Source organism: Hyaena hyaena, unplaced genomic scaffold, assembly GCF_003009895.1.
Source record: "Hyaena hyaena isolate Hyena2069 unplaced genomic scaffold, ASM300989v1 scaffold_498, whole genome shotgun sequence".
NCBI lineage: Eukaryota > Metazoa > Chordata > Mammalia > Carnivora > Hyaenidae > Hyaena > Hyaena hyaena.
In genome coordinates, this window is record NW_024081131.1 from 663138 (window position 1) to 686446 (window position 23309).

General features: G+C 41.0%; 1 protein-coding gene and 1 long non-coding RNA gene across 2 annotated transcripts in view; one reads left to right on the plus strand and one right to left on the minus strand.

Moving 5' to 3' along the window:
• Positions 1-19354, plus strand: part of LOC120247054 — a 117410-nt gene extending 98056 nt beyond the window's left edge. Inside the window, exons 4-5 of the long non-coding RNA XR_005532208.1 lie at positions 13801-13924; positions 19141-19354. This is a non-coding gene — a long non-coding RNA (uncharacterized LOC120247054). The remainder of the gene's footprint in view (positions 1-13800; positions 13925-19140) is intronic.
• MPP7 (membrane palmitoylated protein 7) overlaps positions 1-23309 on the minus strand; it is a 206297-nt gene that overhangs the window by 24873 nt on the left and 158115 nt on the right. The gene's annotated exons all lie outside the window — the stretch shown is intronic.

Sequence of the window (23309 nt, forward strand, 5' to 3'; positions counted from 1 at the left end):
AGGGAAGGGGAGGGAAGGGGAGGGGAGGAAAAGTGGGAAGCTTGCTGAAAGAGCATCATTTTTTCCAAAGTAGCTATTTATACCAGACTTCGACAGACTGACTGAGTGCTCATCTCACCTCTATCTCAGGGGTATGACGAGTCAACAAAACTGAAAGGTCAAAACAAACCCACCCCTGAGTCTTCCCTAGCTAAGCACAAGAGGGCATGGGTAGCTTTCTTACTTCAGAGTCTGTTCCAAAACGCGACATTTCCAACAAGGCTACCACGATCTGATTCATAATCACAAACTCCAAATTGCCCTGAATCTGCACTGTGTTGACTTTCCTTCCCAGCATTTATCACCCTCTAGAACTGCTCCGTTGACTTTATATTACTAATTCATATTGAATATGTGGTTTTGGTCTACATCCTCCCATTAGGCTGTAAACACCAGGAGGGCGAAAATACTGGTGATTTCTAACTCACGAGCTTAGAACAGTGCCTGGTGCAGTCGGGACTTGGTAAAAATCAGCTGAATGAACTTAATTGTGATTTATGCCCAGAAATTAAGCCAGAGTATAAACATTTCAGATATGCCAATGGCACAAAAAAGCCAACTGTGATTCTAATAAATATCATATTTACCTCTTATATGCAAGGATTATGATTTTAAATCCAGCACACGCTCATAAATTCAATTATGACTTTTAGGTTTACAGTTGTCCATATAAAATCCACCAGAGCAGACCCTAATTCCTACAAGCCTTCAATCAAAGTTTGCCAAAAGTTATGAGGATTTTAACAAACACATTAACATTTATATTCAGCTTTTCTCTCTGCTTTACGCGGGAGACTTTTTGTTCTGCCACAGTTTTATGGAAAAATGATGACAGTCTTATAAAGGTCTATTTGTTCAAACCACCTCTACAAAGCAGTCTTTAGACAGCATATGAGATTCAGCACAAAGGAGGGCAGAATAGTACTTAATGCTCAAGCCGGAAAGGTGAAATATATAGTGAGATTTATTATTAGTTTCCTCTTCTGCCTCATAACCAGACAGAACAAGTCACAAATTGTCTGAATATCCACGTGATGAATTTTGCTCTTCTATTGATGGAAGCTGTGAAGTGTGTTAGTAGCTTTTTAAACACCAAAGCTTTCGCTCCACTCCTTCCCCCACAAACACAGACGCATTATTTGGCTTTATTACTTTCCTTTTGAAAAAGTCAGGTCTCACTGAAGATAAAATTTATGCAGAAAAATGTACTAACTGCTTGACATTTGGTTTTCACATACTTTTTTGGAAATACTTCTAAATGCAGAAGGGAAGAGATCAGAAAATGTCACTAAGCTATTTTCGTGGCTAAAATGTGGCTTTGGAACGGTACCTTTACAAAACGAAGAGAAAATTAAATGCTTGGGAGCAAGGCTCAAAGTCCTTAATTGTCATAGTTTTGCTGTGTTAACAACTTGGTCTGTTTTAATTTCTTGAATATGAAGTCCAGGAATAAAAAGCATGCACTATTATGGTAAGAATATAGAGCAAATGATACTGTAGACCGCTTTAGCAATATTTACGTTAACAGTTTCAAGGCAAATACCATTATTCCCCATGGCTTTGAAAACAGTGGGGAAAAACAAATGAGGCTTGAGGAGGGCCATGCTGCTTACACTCTACTCTTTTTGTCTTCCAACACATGGTGTGAGAGCCAACATACTGCTTCCTTAGCATATGATTTCTACAATCATGAAAAGTTAACAATTAATTCACGAACAATCCAAAATTTCTACAATTTGAGCCGCTGCTTTCTTACTTCTTTTAGATGATACACTGCCAAGTAATCTACTGTAGCTTATAAGTATTTTGAATAGCGGTTAAAAAATTAACATAAGTCTACTCATATTTGAACATTTCATGTTTTTCCTGTAAGGATTTTCAGTTAATATTGATATTGTAAAGAAAAAAAAAAAAAAAAAGACAAACAGGCCCAAAATGGAGAACCCTTATGCTAAGCCCATATCACAAACCAGGACTTAATACCTAACCTAATTAATTTCAACGCAACCTAATTAATTTCAGCCTCTCCCAATGGATTGAACCAGTCAATCTAGAATTACCTGCTTAGCACCAGTGAGGCAGTCTGTCTGAAAGATCCCTGCCATCTCCCAAAGAAAGGTGATCTGGCTGGAAACAATCCATATCTCCATACTTTGCTGGTAACTTCCTTGTCTTGCCCCTTCTGGCTATAAAAGTCTTTCATTTTGTACAGCTCTTTGGAGTTCTATCTGCTAGATGGGATGCTGCCCAATTCATGAATCACTGAATAAAGCCAGTAAGATCTTAAAATTTTACTCCTTGAATTCAGTTTAACATATTTTATTTGGTGGTAGTAGGATCTGGAGGAAACTTCTGACCCCTCTGGGGACGATGAGAAACACGGGTGTGATATCTGTGAACCCTCCGAGTTCTCTTTCTGGTTGTTTCTGAGGACCGTAGGGAAGTTCCCACTGCTTCTGGGTTCTGCTCTCTTTGCATCAAGCTCTTGATCTAACTGGCTTTCCAATCCAGTCCTTAGCAGGTTAGCTTGATCTGGCAGATGGTTCTCTCCCAAACCCCAGTCCTAGCCCTTATTTAGTCCAGTCTCCCATTGGAGTCTGCAGGTTCTGTCCATAGTTCCATGTTGGTAATGGCTGGTGGTGTGCAACTAATGTCTCTTCTTCTTCTTCTTTTTTTTTTTTTTTTTTGCCAGTCTGCCATCACACTCTTTGGCTGCTGCTGGTGTGTTAATGAGTACATGATTGTCTGGCTTGTTTTGTGTGGGTAAAAGAAAGACTATTGCCAGTGGGAATCTTGAAAGCCAAAAACTCAGACTTGGTGGACATGGATCTGTACTTAATAGCTATTAGAGAGCTCAACACCTAACTCTAAGACTACTGTGTTAGGATAGGTTGGTCATGGACTGGGGTTAGATTGACACTAGGTCAACTTGTAAACCTCAGGAAAATTTCTGCACAGTGAGGTACGCTGTAAAACACCATGCCATCCAGTGCCACATCCCTCTGAGGTATTAGTTTGGCTCCAGGAGACCCAACTGCTTAGATAAAGAAATGAGATTCTTACATTACAAAGAGCCGAGTGTACTGTGTCCCAGCACACCTGCTTATTTTATGTCTAAGAACTATAGTCCCAGAAGTGATAGACAACTACAAAAATAGCAACTGTTACTAAAGAAAACCTAGAATTGCAATGGCCATTATGGGCGAGAGTTCCATTTAGACAAGGCTGTTCACTTAAGAAGTGCGCCTGAGGAGCTAAGTTCCCACATCAAACAAGCAGAACGGGATACCTATTTTGCTGTGGAGAAGCTTCCAAAAGGCTTCAAGGTGCCAAAACAGCTTCACTGAAAATTCATAGCAAAAGGCTATGAAAAAAACAGAAAAATTAAAGACACAGAGGTCTCTACGACAAAAGACAGACTGACATAACTCCTCCTGCTCCCCTCAACCCTCCTTTACCTCAGGACTCATGTTCTACTGTCTCTATCTGAACTGCCTTTCTACCCTGAAAAGACTATTATACAATTATCTTTTAAAATAAAACCACCCAAAGCTGCAGGAGATTCCCCTGAAGCATCTTTCATGCCTTGGTCAAAAACCAGATCAAACTAAGGCCTACAGTTTACGAATTTCCTAAACTCAAGGAGGAACCCCAAAGGTTTTCTTTTTTTTAATTTTTAATGTTTTTTTAAATTTATTGCTGAGAGAGAGAGAGAGAGAGACAGCGTGAGCAGGGGAAGGCTAGAGAGAGAGGGAGATACAGAATCTGAAACAGGCTCCAGGCTCTGAGCTGTCTGTCAGCACAGAGCCCGATGCGGGGCTCGAACCCACCAACCACGAGATCATGACCTGAGCTGAAGTCACACGCTTAACCGACTGAGCCACCCAGGTGCCCCAGAAACCCAAAGGTTTTCTGAAGAATTATGAGTCCTGGTCAGGGCCTATGACCCCAGGCCACCAGATCTTTATCAGCTTGTGCACATTCTGGTGGGACCAGATGAAGCCCAAAACTAGACGTGAGAACAGCACACCCCAAGGAAGATATCTGAGGTCTTCACCACTGTCCCATTATGGACCAGAAAAAGAAAAATCGCAAAATAGCAGTCTTTTTCTGGAGTCTTCGCTGCCTGCACTGACTGGTCTATAATTCAAACATGCACACAAGATGAAGCTGACAGACTCTGAGGCCCACCTGCAAGCTCTCTTCCTACGGTATTCCGCGTTGCACACAATAAATGAAGCCACCCAACCTGCTCTAGCTGCCATATTTGTTAATGGATTATCTTCTGTGATTAGTGGATTGATAAAAAGACATAAATAGGATTGGAGGCCACTGATCGGACTGAACTCGTGTCTCTAACTCATGAGGACTTTGAAACAAGACCAAAATCAAAAGTCCACGGAGTTACTAGCCTTATAGCTACAAAAGCTACAAGCTAATAATACCTGGGCCTGCCTCTCCCACTTCACCTTCTTAGGAGTCCATCTTCAAAACACCAGACCAGGGGTCAATGTCTCATTTTTAATCTATTAAGACACTGGGGGGAAGCTGTATGCAAATTCTTCATCATCAACTCAAATGCCTCCCTATCTGCCCCTGAATGGCCTCTCCCAGAGTTGACAGGACTCTGAGGCATCCTCTGGTAAACTGCTACCACGAATCCCCTTAAACAGCCAAGGGGAAACTAAAAGTGAAATCAATGGAAAATCTTGCCAGATTCTGGTAGATACGGGAGGGACATTCTCTATTTTAAACCCTGTTCTCATAGAACAAAAAAAAGCTGTAAAAATGAAGTTTCTGTAGTGAGGTTATCTAATGAAATTCAGAGAGTTTCTATCTCAATCTGCAGTACAGATGACTCTGGGACCTTTTACTGAAAAAGCTTTTTGTGGTTGTTTGTTTTTTTGGCTATGTGATACAGCACCACTCAACCTGTTAGGTAGAGATCTCCTTTCAAAACTGAAAGGGCTAATACTTTTTGCCTCCAATGGAGACCTCACCTTAGAATTTCCTGACCAGCCTGAACTGATCGTTTAGGTCCCTTACAATTCGTCCTTCATGTACAAGAGAAACAACTCCAGTAAAAGATCCCTGATTTATCTGAGGTGCCTGAAAATCTGTGGGCTACCTCTAATACTGACATTGGGAGAACAGAGTGCAGAGCTGGTAAAAATTCAGATAGACACAACTAAACCTCTTCCTAAATTGCCTCAATTTCCACAAAAGCCTGAGGCCATACAAGACCTTCTAGCAATAGACCTAATCACTCGGGCTAATCAATCATTCCCTGGACCAGCCCCTGTAACTACCAGACTGGAAACCTGATGGGCGGGGATGGCAAATTGTCTAGGACTTGAAAGCTATTAATAAGATAGTTATCCCCCATTTCCCAGTTGCTCTGAACCTGAACAACCTTTTGTCACAAGTTCTACCAGACTCCAGATGGTTTACTGCAATGGACCTGTGTTCAAGCCTTCTTCAGCACTGCTGGCGATACCAACAGCCGACCTCTGTTTGCCTTGATTTGGAACCATCAACAGTGTACCTGGACACTCACGTCTCACTGGTTCACTGAGGCCCCTTCTTATTTCTCCCAAGTGCTCCACCAAGGTTTAAGTCCCCGATAGTCCCCTGGGAAACTGAGCCTTCTACAGTATGTAGATGATCTCTTGCTATGCTCAGTTACCAAACAGGTGTCCATCAAGGATTCCATTTATTTGCTGCAACAACCGAAAAAGAACATAAAATCTCTAAGGAAAAATTACAATTATCTCTAGATACTGCTCATTACCTAGGCCATAATCTAGGTGCTAACGGAATCCAGCTATCTCCAAAACAGAACTAAGCTAATCCAACAATGTCCTAGGCCCACAGCTAAGCACCACTTGCATGGATTCCTAGGCCTAGCCGGCTACTGCAGATTCTGGGCTCCTGATTGGCTTCCTCAATCTACGAACTTACTGAAATCTCCGTCCTCCAACCCTTCCTTGGGCAAATAAACACAAGTAGGCTTTAATATGGCTAAAAAAAGCTGGGCAAGAGCTGCCTGCCCCAGGGCTACTTAACTGTTCAAAACCTTTCACCTTATTTGTGCTTGAAAGAGATAACCAAGCCCTGGGAATAATCACTCAAAAACATGGCAATGAGCCCAGACCTAATGCCTCTCAGAGCATCCAGCCTAGTCCAGTTACCTGTGCTCATGGCAACTGTCTTAAAGCTACAGCTACAGGGTGTCTGGGTGGCTCAGTCAGCTGAGCGTCCGACTCCTGGTCATCAGCTCAGGTCATGATTTTGTGTTTCGTGAGATGGAGCCCTACATCAGGCTCTGTGCTGGTAGCATGGAGCCCGCTTCGGATTCTCTTTCTCTCCCTCTTCTCTGCCCCTCCCCCACTTGTGCTGTCTCTGTCTCTCTTGAAATAAAGAAATAAACTTAAAAAAAAAAAAAGCTACAGTTGCAAAATTAATGGAAGCCTCCACAGATTTAACCCTAGGTAATGACATTTATTTACAAACTCCACAAGCTATGGAGTTCGTAAATAGCCCCAAAGTCTTTTAAGAAGCCCCAAAAGCTTGTAAGAAGCCCCTAAAGTCTTAATTCTGAATTGACTTGATATTTCCCCTCAAGCAGATTAACTTCCTATGAGATCCTTCTGCTTTCGCTACCCAACCTGCATCTTAAATGTTGCATTGTTCTTAATCCTGCCATGTTATTACCCCTATGTGACGAGGGTGAGCCCGATGACCGTGAGGCAGTAACACTCCATTTTGTGACACGTCCTGATTTATGAGCTACCCCTTTGACCAATCCTGATTTAATTTGTTTGTTGATGGGTCATTCTGTAAAAAATGAAAAAGGGAATTTCCAGGCTCGCTATGTCATTACTACCCAATACGAACTACATGAGAGGGGAAACTTCCCACAAGCTAAATTGGCCCAACAAACAGAGCTTCATGACCTCACCAGAGCACACCACTTATCAAAAGGACAAACTATTAACATGCATACTGACAGCCGCTATGCCTTTGGGGTTGTCCATCATTTGGGATGTTAGGGAAACAAAGTGGTTATCTTATGTCCACTGGGACCCTAATCAAAAATGGACAAGTAAAAATCCTTCTTACTGCTACTCTCTTACCTTCTCAAATTTCAGTCATCAAAATTGAGGCCCATGCTAAAAAACTGAACCCAGTATCAAAGAAATGCCCTAGCTGACTTTCATGGAAAGGCAATACAAAGGCACATATGGCTGAGGTCCGTTTTGCTTCTGCAAAAAATGACCCCTTATTGCCAGACTTTTGCCATCCTCGTGTCCTATAACATGGCAACAGTCTGCTTCTGAATCAGAGAAATTAAGATGAGCAAACAATGGTTATAAATTCAAGGAATGGTTGGGGTGGTGGGAAAACCAAAATGGCTACTTGGTCTTCCTTGCTCCCTGGCATAACCCATTTTTTAGGTTTTGCATTCCTTCCCCCACCCTGGTCAACTAAGATGACTCAAATTATGAATTGAAATTGGTAGGGAGACTTCTATAAAGTTGGGAAAACAGTTTACCACCAATGTCTGACCTGTCAGATCCAAAATCCTGGAAAAACTATTTTTATTCCCAGAGGCCTCAAACCTCCACCCTCTGGACCCTTTGAGCCCCTGCAGCTGGATTTCATCTAACTACCCCTTAGTAGGGGTTACCAATATGTTCTTGTTTTCATAAATATGTTCTAAGTTTCCTAAATGGAGCCATTCCCTTACTGTAAGGTGATGCCCTCGTAGTGGCAAAGAAATTGTTAGAAAACGTGTTCCCCACTTGGGGTACACATTCCACGGTCTCCAGTGATCCAGGCACCCACTTCACTGGGCAGATCATACAAACCTTAGCAGAAACTTTGCAAACTTCTTTGAGTTTTGTCACTGTCCATATCACCATCATCAATCAAGCAGGATTTAGAAAACTAATGGGATCCTCAAACTTAAAATTTCTAAACTTGCTGAAACTGCTGGACTCCCTTGGCTTAAGGTACTGCCTTTGGTCCTGCTGACTCTTCACGGTACCAGCTTTGGGACACATAAACTCCTATGAGACAGTCACCAGGAGACCAGTGTATACTGGTATACAATTTACTGCTGATCCCTTGTTAACTCATGCTAATATAACCAGCTACTCTAAGTCTTTAATGTCTTACGCTAAAGCCTATCACCAATAGGTTAAAAAAGCTTTCCTGGATCCCAATTCAAAGAGTCTTATTGGTCACAGTCTGGAGTGTGGTGACTGAGTGTTCTGGAAATGTCATTGGAGGAAGACAAGTCTCCAACCCTGTTGGAAGGGACCTTACCAAGGGCTCCTGACTATTGACATTGCTGTGAAAACAGAAAGCACTGAATCCTGGGGGACACATCTCACAGCTAGAGAAGACTCCATACAATATCTGATCCTGTAGAGATCCTGGAGACTTCTGAGTCAAACCAACAAAGAAAAGGAGCTGACATCACTGTAGACTGCTTCCACCCAAGATGCCAGGTCAAGACTTCATACTTCAACTAAACATGAACCTCCCCTCCCTCCCTCCCTCCCTCCCTTCCTCTTTCCTTTACTTTGGCATTGAACAGAAAACTAGCACCATTATCCATATGTCCCTGGCCATTGCTAAGGGATGGGCAACCTTTTAGACTGATGGATTTACTGTGACCTGTCCATGATGCTACAGATGCCCTGGTCCTCTCCGTGACTGATTTTTCTTCTGTCCCCCGTATTACCATGAACTATAATCGACCTCCCTTAGAAGTCAGAGTCTGACTTTTACAGCTAGAATATCCAGTGCCTTGTTTTTACCTTTCTACAGTAATAACTAGGGTTTCCAATTAGATACAAATACCTACGCAAATCATAACAAATTTTCATTTCCACATTCTTATGATTATCTCAATCAGATCTGGCCCCAATCATGAAAAGACCCCAACAGCACTATCCATCTTTGCAAGGAATTTGAAACACCTTTATTTCAGGCCAGGAGATTTACTTCCCACATGCCCTGAAAACCTAACTGACCCCTGGCTTGAGTGGAACTGTGACAGTCCCTGCCAGTGAATCCATTTACAGTGCCCCCTTAGCAGAAGTGGCCTGTGCCCCAGAAGGATTTATCTTTATCTGTGGTTATCACTCTCCTTAAGCCTATGAATGCCTAAGACAATTGGTGCAGAACTGAGCAATGCCTCTCAGATTATCTAACTGTGCCCCTCACTGTTCACAAACAAACTGAGACACCTCATGGGGTCAAGTCCCCCGAATGTACACTGTCAAGTTAGAAAGGAACTAGCAGGAGACCGTCCATCATGTTTTAGGATTCACTTCCTTTGGCAAGTCTCTACTCTCCTGGTCAGGAACGTGTACAAGTGAGGCCATGATGAGGAATCTCTCCTTAACTCCTAAAAGTATTGCAGAATCTGCTGTAAAAGTGACAGGTCCCCAACAAAAATCCTCAGGCTCTGTGGCCAAGGTTGCTCTTGATAATAGGGTAGCACTTGAAAACCTTCTAGCTGAACGAGGAGGTGTGTGTGTTGTGGCCAATACCACCTGCTACATGTGGATGACACTTCTGGGGAAGCTGAAACTCAGCTACACAAGGTTAGTAAATGAGCCACTTGGCTTAAGGCAGTGACCCCTTCAACAGGATCTTTTTGGGGTTTATTTGATTTTGACTGATTGGGTCTTAGGGAGCATGGCTCCAAAATACACTCCAGACATGGGGAGTCATCCTGCTTAAACTAATTACCATAGTCTTCCTGGTGCGCTGTGTTCTCTCAAAGGCTTTAAATGCACGTTTGCAGCCACTAACCATCAAGCAAATGATCTCCCTAAGACTGAAATGTCAGAAAAGGAACAAAGACAATGATCAACCTAAAAAGAAAGGTGAACTTGAAGTTGTGATCTATCAACACTCCAGAGATTTAGCAAAAGCATCACGACCTGTGATTGCTGCACAGAGGATGGAACAAAAACTGAGGACTTGAGAGTGTCAGCTGGCAGTGGGGCTAGTGCCACTAGTTTAATTTATGATTAAATTTTGATCATACCTTGTAGTCAAGCTGAGAGGCTGATGTAAAGGGGGTAAATGTTAAAAAATAAAACAAACAGGCCCTAAATGGAGTCACTTGTGCTAAGCCCATATCACCAAACCAAGACATAATACCTAACTTAATTAGTTTTGACCTTTTCTAGGAGTGGATTCTTAACCCAGTTGATCTGGAATTAACCTGGTCAGCACTACCTGCCTAATAGATCCCTGAGGTCCCCTAAAATAAGGTGACCTTGCCTCAGACAATTCACTCTGTACCAATAACTTCCTTTTCCCACCCCATGCTGCCTATAAAATGCTTTCATTTTGTACAGCTCTTTGGAGATCCTTTCCATCTGCTAGATGAGATGCTGCACAATTCATGAATCACTGAAAAAAGCCAATAACATCTTTGAGTTCAATTTTAGACAAGATGGAAGAGTGACTTTTGATTAAAACCTTCCTAGGTGCCAGGAATTGGTCTAAGTATTTGCAAATATCATTTCATTTAACCCTCAAACAAACCTAGAAAGTAGGTACTCCAATTATCCTCTTTTCTCAGATATAGAAACTGAAGTCTAGAGAAAATCTGAAAGGTGCACATGTCCCATGGTTACCAAAGAGAAAAACAGGATTAGAATGTAGCCTCCCTTTCCTCAGAGGTCCATTTATTACCATTTATGCCATCCCACTTCACAGGATATAACAGATGGAGATCTTTCCAGACAATAAACACTAAGCTTCCAATACTTCCTATGTGCCATATATACAAGCAGGAACATTTTCTGAGCAATGGCCACACAGAAAAAGGGAAGTAAAAGGAAACAACACTTTTAAAGAATAGTTACATGCAATGGCCCTGGCTGTCACTGGATCCCACTATGGAATGTCATGCTCTACAGAAGGCCATAGCAAGGGGAGGGGTCAGAGTAAATAATTTAAATTACAGTATATCAGCAATTGCTCCCAAACAGGGAAATAAAGTGTTTGGAGCTAAAGAGTTTCCAAGAGAATTATTTTTTCCTATAGGAATTTCAGAATAAAGTGTCAAAATAATACTGAATCAGGTGATCAGAACAGACAAACCAACCCTAAAATATCACTGTGCAAATCCTGAACAGCAGATTAAGACAAAACCCAAAAGGTTTAAAACCAGCCTTACGGGGGCTGCTGGGCAGCTCAGTTGGTTAAGCGTCTGATTCTTGGTTTCAGCTCAGGTCACGATCTTATGGTTCATGGGTTTGAGCCCCATATCAAGCTCTATGCTGGCAGCGTGGAGCCTGCTTTGGAATCTTTCTCTCCCTCTCTCCTGCCCCACCTGTGATCTCTCCCTCTCTCAAAATAAATAAACTTAAAAAAAAATACTAAAACCATCATTACAATACATGGATGACAAAACGCAAAACAGATATGATAAGTAGAAAATCAAAATAAACTGCAACCAGTTCACAATGGCTAACAAAATCGGGTGATGGTAACTCAACTCATTAAACACAGCAACAAGGCTTTCCCCCAGTGTACAGTGCATTATAACAGTGGCATGACAGATAGATCTAGGTCTATCTATCTAGTTAGATCTATAGATAGTTATAGATAGATATCTGCATTATAACCAGTGGCAACAGGTAAAAAGCAAAATGCACTCCCTACTCAAGCTGGGCCAGCGGCAACAGCAAAGCATCTGGGAACTTGCTAGAAATACAGAATGTCTGGCCTTGCCTCTCAGGCTACCAATCAGACACTACATCTTAACAAAATTCCCAGATGAATGGAATGGTGTTAAGGTTCGAGAGGCCTTGGAGGAGGGGCTGAAGGCCAAGGGAAGAGAAGGGTTCCTCCCTCTGAATTTTCTGAGACTGCTTCTGTCTATACCATCACAAGACTCCTGAGAGGCAGTCTCTGAAATGTGAAGCCCAAGCAGCCACGAAGATCAGCCCCAAACCTCTCCCTGGTGGCTGAGAGAGTTACTGAGCACATGAACGGATCTGAGGAGAAAAGGCCAGGGAAATCAGCCCAGGCTACTTTGGGAGTAGTTGACAAATGTTAAGAGGGGGAGGTGAGAAGTCATGCCACGTACCGTGAGGGCTATGCACGGCCAGCTGCCCTGACCCAGGCAGGCCCGAGGAGGAAACCTCAAGCTTGAGGCCCTGAAGGTGAGCAGGATTTATGCAAACATTCGCTCTTTTGGTAGATTTAGGTCTAAACTTTCACAAAATATGGAGGTATTTGCTAGGAAAAGGAATGGATGGGGCCCTAAATCAAAGAGGAAAAGCGAAGAGTCAGATATTTAGATCCAGCTAATGCTGTACTAGTGCACAGCTCTGAGGTTACAGATTGGAAACGATATTCCACAGTGAGTTAAGAAGTAAGAGGATTTTAACTATGTCCACCCTGACGTGAAGTCTGTACTTTCTAACTAAGTTCTTTCCAGATTCTCTCTTAACTCAGTCAAAGGGCCTCAAGGGCACAGCATCCTGTGATAGGAACCCAAACGCCCCCCTCAGGCAACAAGGACCGCCCCCAGCCAGCAAGACCCGGCACAACTGGCCCCATGACAATGACGACCTGACCTTCACTGCCCACCTGCATGGACCCACTGACCTGTGTCCCACATCTTCCTTATATAAACCTACGAGTGTCTTCAGCACCTTGGAGATGGTCTTTGAGACACAAGTCCACTGTCTTCCTTTTGCTGGCCTCACTGAAATAAATTTCTTTCTGGTTTCACCACCACTGGTCTCTCTGCCTATGGATTTTGTCAACAGTGAGTAGCTGAACCTGGTCTGTTCGAGACCCCTGGAGCCAGGTGCTCATGTACCCTCATACCCCAGGGCTATAATTCTGGTGGGGCAGCCAGGAGCTGTACTTCTAATTTGTCCAGCCCCGTCGGGACTCCCAGGGGCAGAGAAGTTGGCCACAGCAGTACACCAGGGCTCACTGGTCCCTTTCCTGAGCTAGTGGATGTGACAGATGTCCCAGGCAGGGATGACAGGAAGTGTCTGCAGCTGCCAAAACTGGTTTCATTTTGAGGACTTCCTTGCTTTCTCTGAACTGGCATCAGTTGTTTTAACCACATTTGGTGAAACAGAGAAAGAAACAGGGAGTAGAGGGGCCCCAAGTTTTGACTCCTTGTAAGTCTACCCTCCTGTACTGTTGGGTTCTTCTGAACCATTTGTTTTGGGTTTTCATAACCCATTAGCTCAGGTTGTGGCAGGGGTTACTGTAATCTGTGAAGGTACCACTGGGAAAAGGAATGGATAAGAGGTAAATAGGAAGCGAGGGTACGCATTTGGGGGTGATCTCTGTTGGAGTTTGTGTGTATGTATGCGTACAAGACAGAGAATGCTAATTCTACCCCCTCCCGAAGCTCCCTAGGGAGAATACAAGCTGCCTGGTCTCCTTTTAGTTATAAACCTATGACGAAGAAGAAAATGAATGGTCATCATAACACTGCCTAGCATGTGTAGATGTTAAGCTCAGAGGAAAGATGGCCACTGAATGGCTCTTGGATTCCTTCCTCACATTCAGTTGCCTCCAAGGAGGTCTTGGTTTGGCTCTCTTAGCTTGTCTAGGAAGCCATCTGATTCAGTCACTGAATTGCCCCCCCACCCCCACTTTGGGGTAAGAACGATTGCTAACAGAGGTACTCTGGGCTTCATATAGTCATGGTTTTGTTTCTTCTGTGTTCCTTCTGAACATGTGTCTTGGAAGACGGAGAATCTTCCTTCTGTTCCCAAAGGAAGTCCATGGGGACATACCATGAATAAATGGTATGGACGGCCGAAAAGCAACCTAAAAATCATGATGGAGGGATCGGACATGGAAGCAAAGGAATGTGAGTCAGTCAGAACCTGAAATTCACCTCCAGCCTTGCTGGTTGCACCTTTACACGTCTGCCTCTACGTCCCCTCCTGTTTTGGCTCATACAGCAGCTCTTACACCCTACTTGGTGCCTCTGGCGCCCCTGGCTCCTGCTCCTCCGACCCGCACTATCGAGGAGCAGAAAGCACCTCAGGTTGTTGAGCTACCTCCTTATGAGGTTCAAATAGAAGCACTTCCCGAATCAACATGAAGGGAGTCCAGGGACTCACTTGGACTTAAACTGCCCACTTCAGATTTCCCCACAGGAGCCCCAGGTAAAATTGACAGTGGGGAACAAATGGATTCGCCTTTTAGGGGACAGAGGTACAACATACTTGGTATGAAAGCTAATTCAAGGTTGTCGGTTAAATTAAAACAGACATGTCTTTAGCATTATCAGCATTAAATACAAACCTTTTATTCTATCAAGGTTTACTAAAGGTCAAATAAGCTCATGTTATCTCTGTTGCACTTTGTCAGCAAAAAGGACTTAAAATGATGGTTAATTTGATATGTCTCATGAAGTTTTCATGGGTAATTGTTAAGAGCAAGTAGGTGAAATTAAAAAAAGGTATATAGCTTTCAGAATCTTTGGTAACCTAAAACCTTTGAAATTTTGCTAGGCTAAATGATATACTGGTTTGAATTCATTGGATGTCTTTTCCAAATAAGATAAAACACTGAAACATTAGTTACTAAACATACATTTATCTGCTTTTGGGTTCTTATTGCAGAGAAACTGATGATGAATTTGGGTCTGCTAGTAAAGAATATTATGCTTAGCCAAAATATTGTATTATGGAAAAACATGTTTCTAGATATTATGAAATATATTCATAAATTTCCAATCTAAAGAATTCTGATGTAACAGTTCACAATTGCTACTACCTAGCTGTTACTAGAAATTAAGGTTTCCAAGTATTAAGAATTCTGATAATTGAGACTGTTAGAAATAAGGGCAGCAACTCTGTATGCCAGGAAAATATGATGTATTTTTGATAAGGAAGGTATGAGGAATGAGAACTACATCTTTGTTGAGGAAAAAGAAAGTAATTTTGTCCTACAATGGAAGTGGTTACTTAGAGAGAGAAGGCTTAGGACAAAATCTGAATGAAAAAGAAAGCTGTAGAAAGTTTGTCAAGGGGAATCTTTGGAAAAGAATTTTATGCATGGTCAGGACTAAGACTGGAATGAGTTTTAAAAATACACTTGTATAAGAGTGAGATTTAGCTTTTCTGTCGGTTAAAAAGATAAAGTTTTCTTGCATTTGTAAGTCGGTTCTTATAAGAAATTGCAAACAAAGTTGTTGTTTTTTTCCTTTAAGTTTATTTATTTATTCTGAGAGGGAGGGAGGGAGGGAGAGAGAGAGAGAGAGAGAGAGAGAGAGAGAGAAAACACAAGTCAGGGAGGGGCAGAGAGAGGAGGAGAGAGAATCTGAAGCAGGCCCAAACTGTCAGCCAGACATAGGGCTCAAACTCATGAACCATGAGATCATGATCTGAGCCAAAAACCAAGAGTCAGATGCTTAACTGATTGAGGCACTCAGGCACTCCCGTTTTTTCTTTATCTGTTCAGAAAACCAAAGTTTCTCTATTTTGTCTTTTTAGGTCTTTGAATACTTAAGAAAGTTAAAACTCCTCAATATTAAAGGAGCTAAGTTTTGCTAACAACTATATAACCTTTCTTTTTTTTAAAAAATTTTTTGAAGTTTTTTTTTTTTTTTTTAATGTTTATTTCTAGGAGAGAGAGAGAGACAGCGTGACCAGGGGAGGGTCAAAGAGAGAGGGAGTCACAGACTGAAACAGGCTCCAGGCTCTGAGCTGGCAGTCAGCACAGAGCCCGATGCGGGGCTCGAACCCCCGAACCGCGAGATCATGACCTAAGCGAAAGTCGGACGCTCAACCGACTAAGCCACTCAGGCGCCCCAACAACTCTATAACCTTTCTGTTGCCACCTTGGTTAAGCAGACAATGTTATATTGTCTTTTTTTTCATCTTTTTTAATGTTTATTTTTGAGAGAGAGAGAGAGAGAGTGTGCGAGCGAGCGAGCATGAGCAAGGGAGGGGCAGAGAGAGAGAGGGAGACAGAATCTGAAGCAGGTTCCAGGCTCTGAGCTGTCAGCACACAGCCTGATGCGGGGCTCAAACCCAGGAACTGTGAGATCATGACCTGAGCCGAAGTTGGAAGCTTAACGGACTGAGCCACCCAGGTGCCCCCTCAATATTGTCTTACAATGATCTGTAATCCTATCTTGGAATATGCTTTAAAACTCTGAGGTTTTTAAGAAACCTCCCAAGATTCAAATTCTAACCAAAGTCTTTATGACTAATTAGGCTTATTTGTTAAGTTACACATACGTTAAGTTAGATGGGAAGCACCGTCAAACAAACGAAGATAAACTTTCTTAGGTTATATCGTATGTTCTAGAAGTTATACGAAATCCCTAACTTTCAGTTATGTCCCAGTATAAGATCATTATTTGACATTTCTAATTACTGAAATGTTGTCACAGAAATAACTGGATTTCCTTGCCAATTGCATTATAGTGAACTCTGATCAGATCTTTAACCATGTCCATTTTTGAGTCTCTTGGCATTTATTGTCTGAAACCCTTGCAACACACATTTCACCTTCCAGGAGATTCATGGAGAAGACTTTTGTCTTCTAACCTAAACAGGTTTCTGGTATCTTTAACATCCTAAATCTACACTGGGTAAGAATTTCTGGAACTGACAGAAAAACTGCATTCAAACAGAGTAAGAATTAGTAACATGGGACTGAAGGAATTGAGGAAGATGATTATACTTTTATGATTCTTATCTGAAACACTGCTAGTTCTCTAATGTTTGCTCTTCCAGATTTAAGGAAACTTTTTCTCTTAAGATATCTATAACTTACAGAAATATAAAATATTCCTTGTGAACAAACTAGAACATTCATCTTTTGTCCCTACTTGATCCCTCCAGAATTCAAAACCTCTAGGTAAGTGTTCTTTCTTTCATGGCAGTTCTAATTATTTGCATAAGTTCAAGAAGAATCTGTTCTTGTTATAATAAGACACCACTGGAAACATTGATTACATTACACCAAGTCTTTGACTGGAATGTCATATTTGACAGAGACATGCATAGACTCAGATATGACCAGACAGCTTTAAGGAACTAAGGTGGGCTTTATGGAGCCAACAGAGCCCCTTGGGAATGTTGGCATGATTCCTTGCTCAGAGAGTTCCCAGCTGCCTTACCAGGTGAGTAAAAAATGTCACTTCCTGGCAGGTGCAGAAACCTCAGGATATTTGGGGGAACTCAAAAAGAATTCACCCAAATCTACAGGTACTGCAGGCAAATCTGGTGACAAGTATTTGGCTCGGCTTCTGGTCTTGAGAGGCTACTAAAAGTTCAGTCTGAAATTCCTTACAAAAGTTCCAGCAAAGCAGATTTATAAGAACTTATGGTCAGTCACTATTCTTGCTGTACTTAAATAAATACTTAGGTCAACTTTATTAAAACTGGACTTTTGGGGGCACCTGGATGGCTCAGTCAGTTAAGTGTTCAACTTCATCTCAGGTCATGGTCTCGCTGTCCATGAGTTCGAGCGCTGTGTTGGGCTCTGTGCTGACAACTCAGAGCCTGGAGCCTGCTTCAGATTCTGTTTCTCCCTCTCATGATCTGTCTCTTCCCCGCTCACAATCTGTCTCTGTCTCTCAACAATGAATAAACATTTTTAAAAATTTTTTTAAAAACTGGATTTGTTTTACAAATTACACATATTTGTTTTACACAAATTAGTCTTCATTTGGTTATCTTTGATGTAGATGAGGTGATTTTAGAAATACTGTGTTTCAATAACATGCCTTTGTAGATGTTAGATTCTAGTTCTGCTTGTCTTTGAATGTTTGTTGTTTGCCTAAGCTAGACAACTCAAGGAAGTGCCACAACTGCTCATGTATAGATAATCTTTGTGCTTTTACTTTATGGGGATAATAAAAAGATCCCCGTAGGTATATGACTATTTCAACAGCTGGATAATGAGATGGATTCCCCAACAACTGTGTAACTCCACTATCACCCTGACAGGTTCTATGGCTGAGACAGCAAAATAGCTCCTCAAAAGCCAGGGCATACCCTACACTTCCTGTGGTTAGTTAGGGACTTGTAGAAATAAGGCACTCCCTTCCTTATGATGGGATTGGACAATGCACTTGTAGACACCCATACCTCCTGGAATGTCTACCGCTCACCAGTGATTTCTCATAATTGGGATATTGTTCAAGCTAGACATTGGGCAAAGGAGGCTTCTTGATTAATTTATCCCTTAGCCATATATATGTGTCACAGAAGCTACTTCTGTTGATGTAGAATTACAAGTCGGGTTTAGCCAGGCATACAGTGGCCATCTTTAATCAAACTCGGCACGTAGTCCCCCTCCTAAATGATAAAACCACAAATTGAAAAAGTAGTCCATCAAAACCAGATGGCCCTTGATATTCTGACTCCAGCCCAAGGAGGAACCTGTGCTCTCGTTAAAACAGAATGTTGTATATATATTCCAAATTACTCAAAGAATGTGTCTGAAGCCATGAAAGATTTAAATAAACACATCATTGCTATAGATGCCCTGGCTCTAGATCCTTTTGGCAGTCGACTAAATTTAATTCTTTCCAAACGGAAATATACCCTGCTATAAGCCCTGCTAGACTTCTTGTGCTTTTTCTTTTTGGTTGTTGTTTGATTTTTTGTATTTGGCAAGCAGGAGCCCGGGCTAGCCACACCAGCATGGAGACACCTTATTGTGTATTTCAGGAGAGACTCAAGAAACAAAATTCTCCTGGGGCGCCTGGGTGGCTTAGTCGGTTAAGCGTCCGACTTTCGCTCAGGTCATGATCTCGCGGTTTGTGGGTTCGAGCCCCGCGTCGGGCTCTGTGCTGACTGCCAGCTCAGAGCCTGGAGTCTGTTTCAATCTGTGACTCCCTCTCTCTCTGAACCTCCCCTGCTCACGCTGTCTCTCTCTCTCTCTCTCCTAGAAATAAATAAAACATTAAAAAAAAAAAAAATTAAAAAAAAAAAAAAAAAAAAAGAAACAAAATTCTCCTACCCTGTCAAAGCCTTCCATTCCAAAATCCCTAGGTCTTCCCTGGTCAGCAGGAAGTAGCTACAGAAGAAATGACCACTGTCTCTTTTCCCTCCATAGAAATGGAATGGTGCTTTGACAGTGGGGACCTGAAAGAGGATTTTACCTCCATTTTGACCTATCTTTTAAACAAGATAATGATCAACCTGATCTTTACTGCCAACCTGCATGTGCCCACCAACCTGTGTCCCATACTCCTCTTACATAAACTTGGAAGTATTTTCAGCACTTTGAGATAGTCTTTGAGATGTTAGTTCACGGTCTTCCCAGTACTGGCCTCCCTGAAATAAATTCCTTTCTTGGTTCACCTCCACTTGTCTCTCTGCCTCTGGATTTCATCATTGCTGAGTGGCTGAATCTGGTCTGTTTGGGATGCCCGGAGCTGGGTGCTCTTGCGCCCTTGGGCTGCCATTACAGAAGGCTCTGGTCTTGAATTATTTAGGTAGGAATCAGCTCTACAACTTAGTAGCTGTGTGATCTTGGGCAAAGTAACTTACTTCTCCTCTTTGTGCTTCAGCTTTTTCTTCTGTGCGGACCCTACAAGTATTTACCTCATAGTCATGGTGAAAACTGGATGACATAATACATGCATAGCCCTTAGTAGCTCAATGCCAGATACTCAATACATAAGTGGTTACTGTTATTATACAAGATAAGACCCACTTGAGAAAGGACAAAATTGAAAACCTCAGTTGGGACTGTTTGAAAGTAGTTAGGAACAGCAGAAAATAATTTAGTAGTAGAAAAATCTAAGTAGTAAAAATGGATATTGGGGTATCATTGAAGTAATGCAATTAATTATTTACTCAAGGCAGGAAAACTCCAAAGAGTGAGGAAATATGAGCAAGGGAAAAGCACACAGCAAAGGAACTGTGAATCTTCACTGGCTCTACCACTTGGAAGTGTCAATATTGAGCATCTCCAGTTTAGGACTGTCTTGAGGGCAGTCCTCCTGTTGGGAGATAAATGGGACATTTCCTCTGAGAACCAAGCCTCAGAAACTTAAGGAATTGTAAGCAAGAGACAGAGAAAGAACAGTCACTGCAGCATGAGTGATATCACAGGGCCTCAAAACAAAAAATAAAAAAATAAAAAAGGCTATAGGATCCTGCTGGGAATGTAAAAATATAGTGAGGAGAGCAAGCAGTCTGTCAGGAAGTAAGGCATGAGACCCATAGGACAGAGTCCATACTGAATCCAGAATCAGGTGCCAGGAACCCAAAGATCAACGGGCAAAAGGGATTTAGGGCAACTTAACTGCATACAATTAAACTAACCTCTCCACTGAAGATTTCAACCAGATGAATTTTAGTTCAATGACTGTGGACCTAGCATTTATGTAAAGCAGCAGCCAAAATACCTTAGATCATTCTGTGACTTGGAACAGACAGTGGAATGTTGTGATAACATATTTCCGGGAGAATAATTTTAGCAAAAGGTAGTCCAGATGGTGCTGTGGTATTCTGTCCTGATAACCGCTTACCATTTAAAACTTTGAGGAGGAGACATGAAAGTTAGGGTAATATCACTCAATTCTGAGGAGGCTGATTAAGGCACGCCGGGGAGGAGAGGCAAATTGTATCTGTGAGAGTTTACAGCTTTGGAGAGTTCGAGCTCCACTCTGGTGGGGTAAGCATTCTACCAGCTATCTCTTGCACTGATCACGATGAAAACCTCTGGACGGCACACAAAAAGCAAGAACCTGAAGACTCTGAAAAGCAAACAAAAGCAGGCAGAATGTAGAAGGCTATCATATCTGGAGAGGTGACCCAAGGAGATAAAGTTTCCCTTTTTATTTTTCCGTCTGTTCTTGGACTTTGCCCAGAGGATGAAGTCTCCATCTCAGAGCTGTCCAAAGGCCAGTGGACTGAGAAGCTAAGACCCCACAAAAGTTGTGGGCTCACCCCTCCTTTAGCTGTGCATGAGCGAGATGAACTCAAAGCAGCACAACTAAGATTTAAACAATTGCGTAAGTCTCTGGCTAACACAAGTGTCACATGCAAGGAAAAGACCCAAAGCAGCATAGCAAAGACTTGAAAACTGAACTGAGGCAAACAGACTAAGCCTAACCAGGTTGATAGCCTGCTAAAAAATTTAACATTTTCCAGAGGAATATAATAAGATCCAAAGTCTATACAAAATAAATGTTCAAAATGTCCAGGATACAGAACAAAAGTAATTTGATGCACAAAGATGATGGATTTGCAAAGAAAAAAAAGAAAAGAAAAAAGAAAAAAAGAATCTATACATGCCAACCACAAGATGAGCCTGACACTGGAATTTTCCAGAACAATAAAGATGCTATCTTAAGTAACCTTCATGAGGCTAAAGTAAACACACTTGAAATAAATGTAAAAATAAAGCTCTTACCAGATAAGCAAAAGCTATGAAAAAGAATTGGTAATTTCACAATTGAAAAAAATGACAATATCTGAAAGAAAATTATTTGGTCAGTGGGCTAAATAACAAAACAGCGATAATAAGGATAGAGTTAGAGATTTTGAAGACCAACCAAAAGAAATTGTCATATCTTAAAAACAGAAACACTAAATAAAATAATAATTGGAGCCTCAGGAACCTGTGAGATAATATTAAAGGGTCCAACACATGTCCACTCAGAGTCCCAGAAGTAGAGGGGAAAGAGGTTAGGACGAAAAGAAAAAAAATCTTTGAAAAAATAATGGCCAAAATTCTCCAAAATTTGGTTAAAGTCATAATTTATAGATTTGAGTTGTTTGGTAAACTCAGGTACATTAAACTCAAAATAAAGCACATATATAGATACATCACAATCCAACTGCTAAAAATCAAATTTTAAAAAAATACCTCAAAAGCAACTAGAGAATTACATGAAGAGATAAAGCAAAGAAGTCATCAGATAGATTAAAATCAACTAAGTCAAAAAACTCAAAAGAAGTCAAAAAAGGGGAACAGAGAAATAAACAAAATACAAAGGGACAAGCAGAAAACAAATAGACCTAAAATAAAATTAACAGAGCTGCATTAAACCATATCAATAGTTTATATTAAATATAAATGGTCCAAACATACCAATTAAAGGTATAGATTATGAGACTGGATAACTACAATAACACTCAAGACTATGCTATCTTTAAAAAAAAAACCAACAAATCCACTTTAATAATAAACACATAGATGGGTTACAATAAAAAGATGGGAAAGATATACTATGCAAGCAATAAGCAAAGGACAACTTGAGTGACTATTATATATTACACAAAGCAGACTTCAGAACAGTGAATGTTACCGGTGATAAAAAAGGAAATTACATAATAAGAAGGTCAAGTTGTTAAGAAAACATAATACTCTAAATGTGTATACACTTAATAAAAGAGCTTCTAAATATCTTAAGTAAAAGCTGACTGATGTGAAGAGAAATAGACAAATCTACAATTAAAGAGAATTTAACACTCCTTTCCCAATAACTAACAGAACAAGTAGACAAAAAAATCAGTAAGAATATAAAAGACCTAAATAACATTATCAACCGACTTGACTTAAATAACATGTATTGATCACTCCATCCAACAACACAACAACAGAATACACATTCTTTTTAAGTGCACACAGAACACCCGATGACATGGACCATATTCTGGCACTCCCTACTCTCCCCCAAAATATGATAAACTTAAAAACTGAAATCACAGAAAGCATATTGACCATAATGAAATTAAACAAGAAATCAATAACAGAAAAATTATAATCCCAAAGTATTTGGAAATTAACATACTCTAAACTCATGGATCAAAGAAATAACAAAGAAAATCAGAAAATATTCTGATCTGATTGATACATTATCAAAACAGAGCAGATCAAAATTTGTAGGATGAAGTGCTTAGAAGGAAATTATAAATGTATGCCTAACAATACTTAAATCTTTAAAAAAGTGTTTCTAGTCTAACAGTCTAAGATTCAACTTTATGAAACTAGAAAAAGAGAAAACAAAATGGATCCAAAGTAAGCAGAGGAAAGAAAAAAGAACATAAGTCAATAAAACTGAGAAAATAGAAAAAAACTTAAATGCACAAGTGGTTTTATAAAATATCAATAAATTATAAAAAGAACTAAGGCAGCTAGACTGTATGAAGACCAGAAATAATCCTCACCCTTCTGTTTTCCACACCTTTGTGTCCTTCCCTCTTGTGGATTGTGGGCAAAGCCTGTTATTTGTTTCTAACGGATAGAGTATGGAATATGGCTTTAGT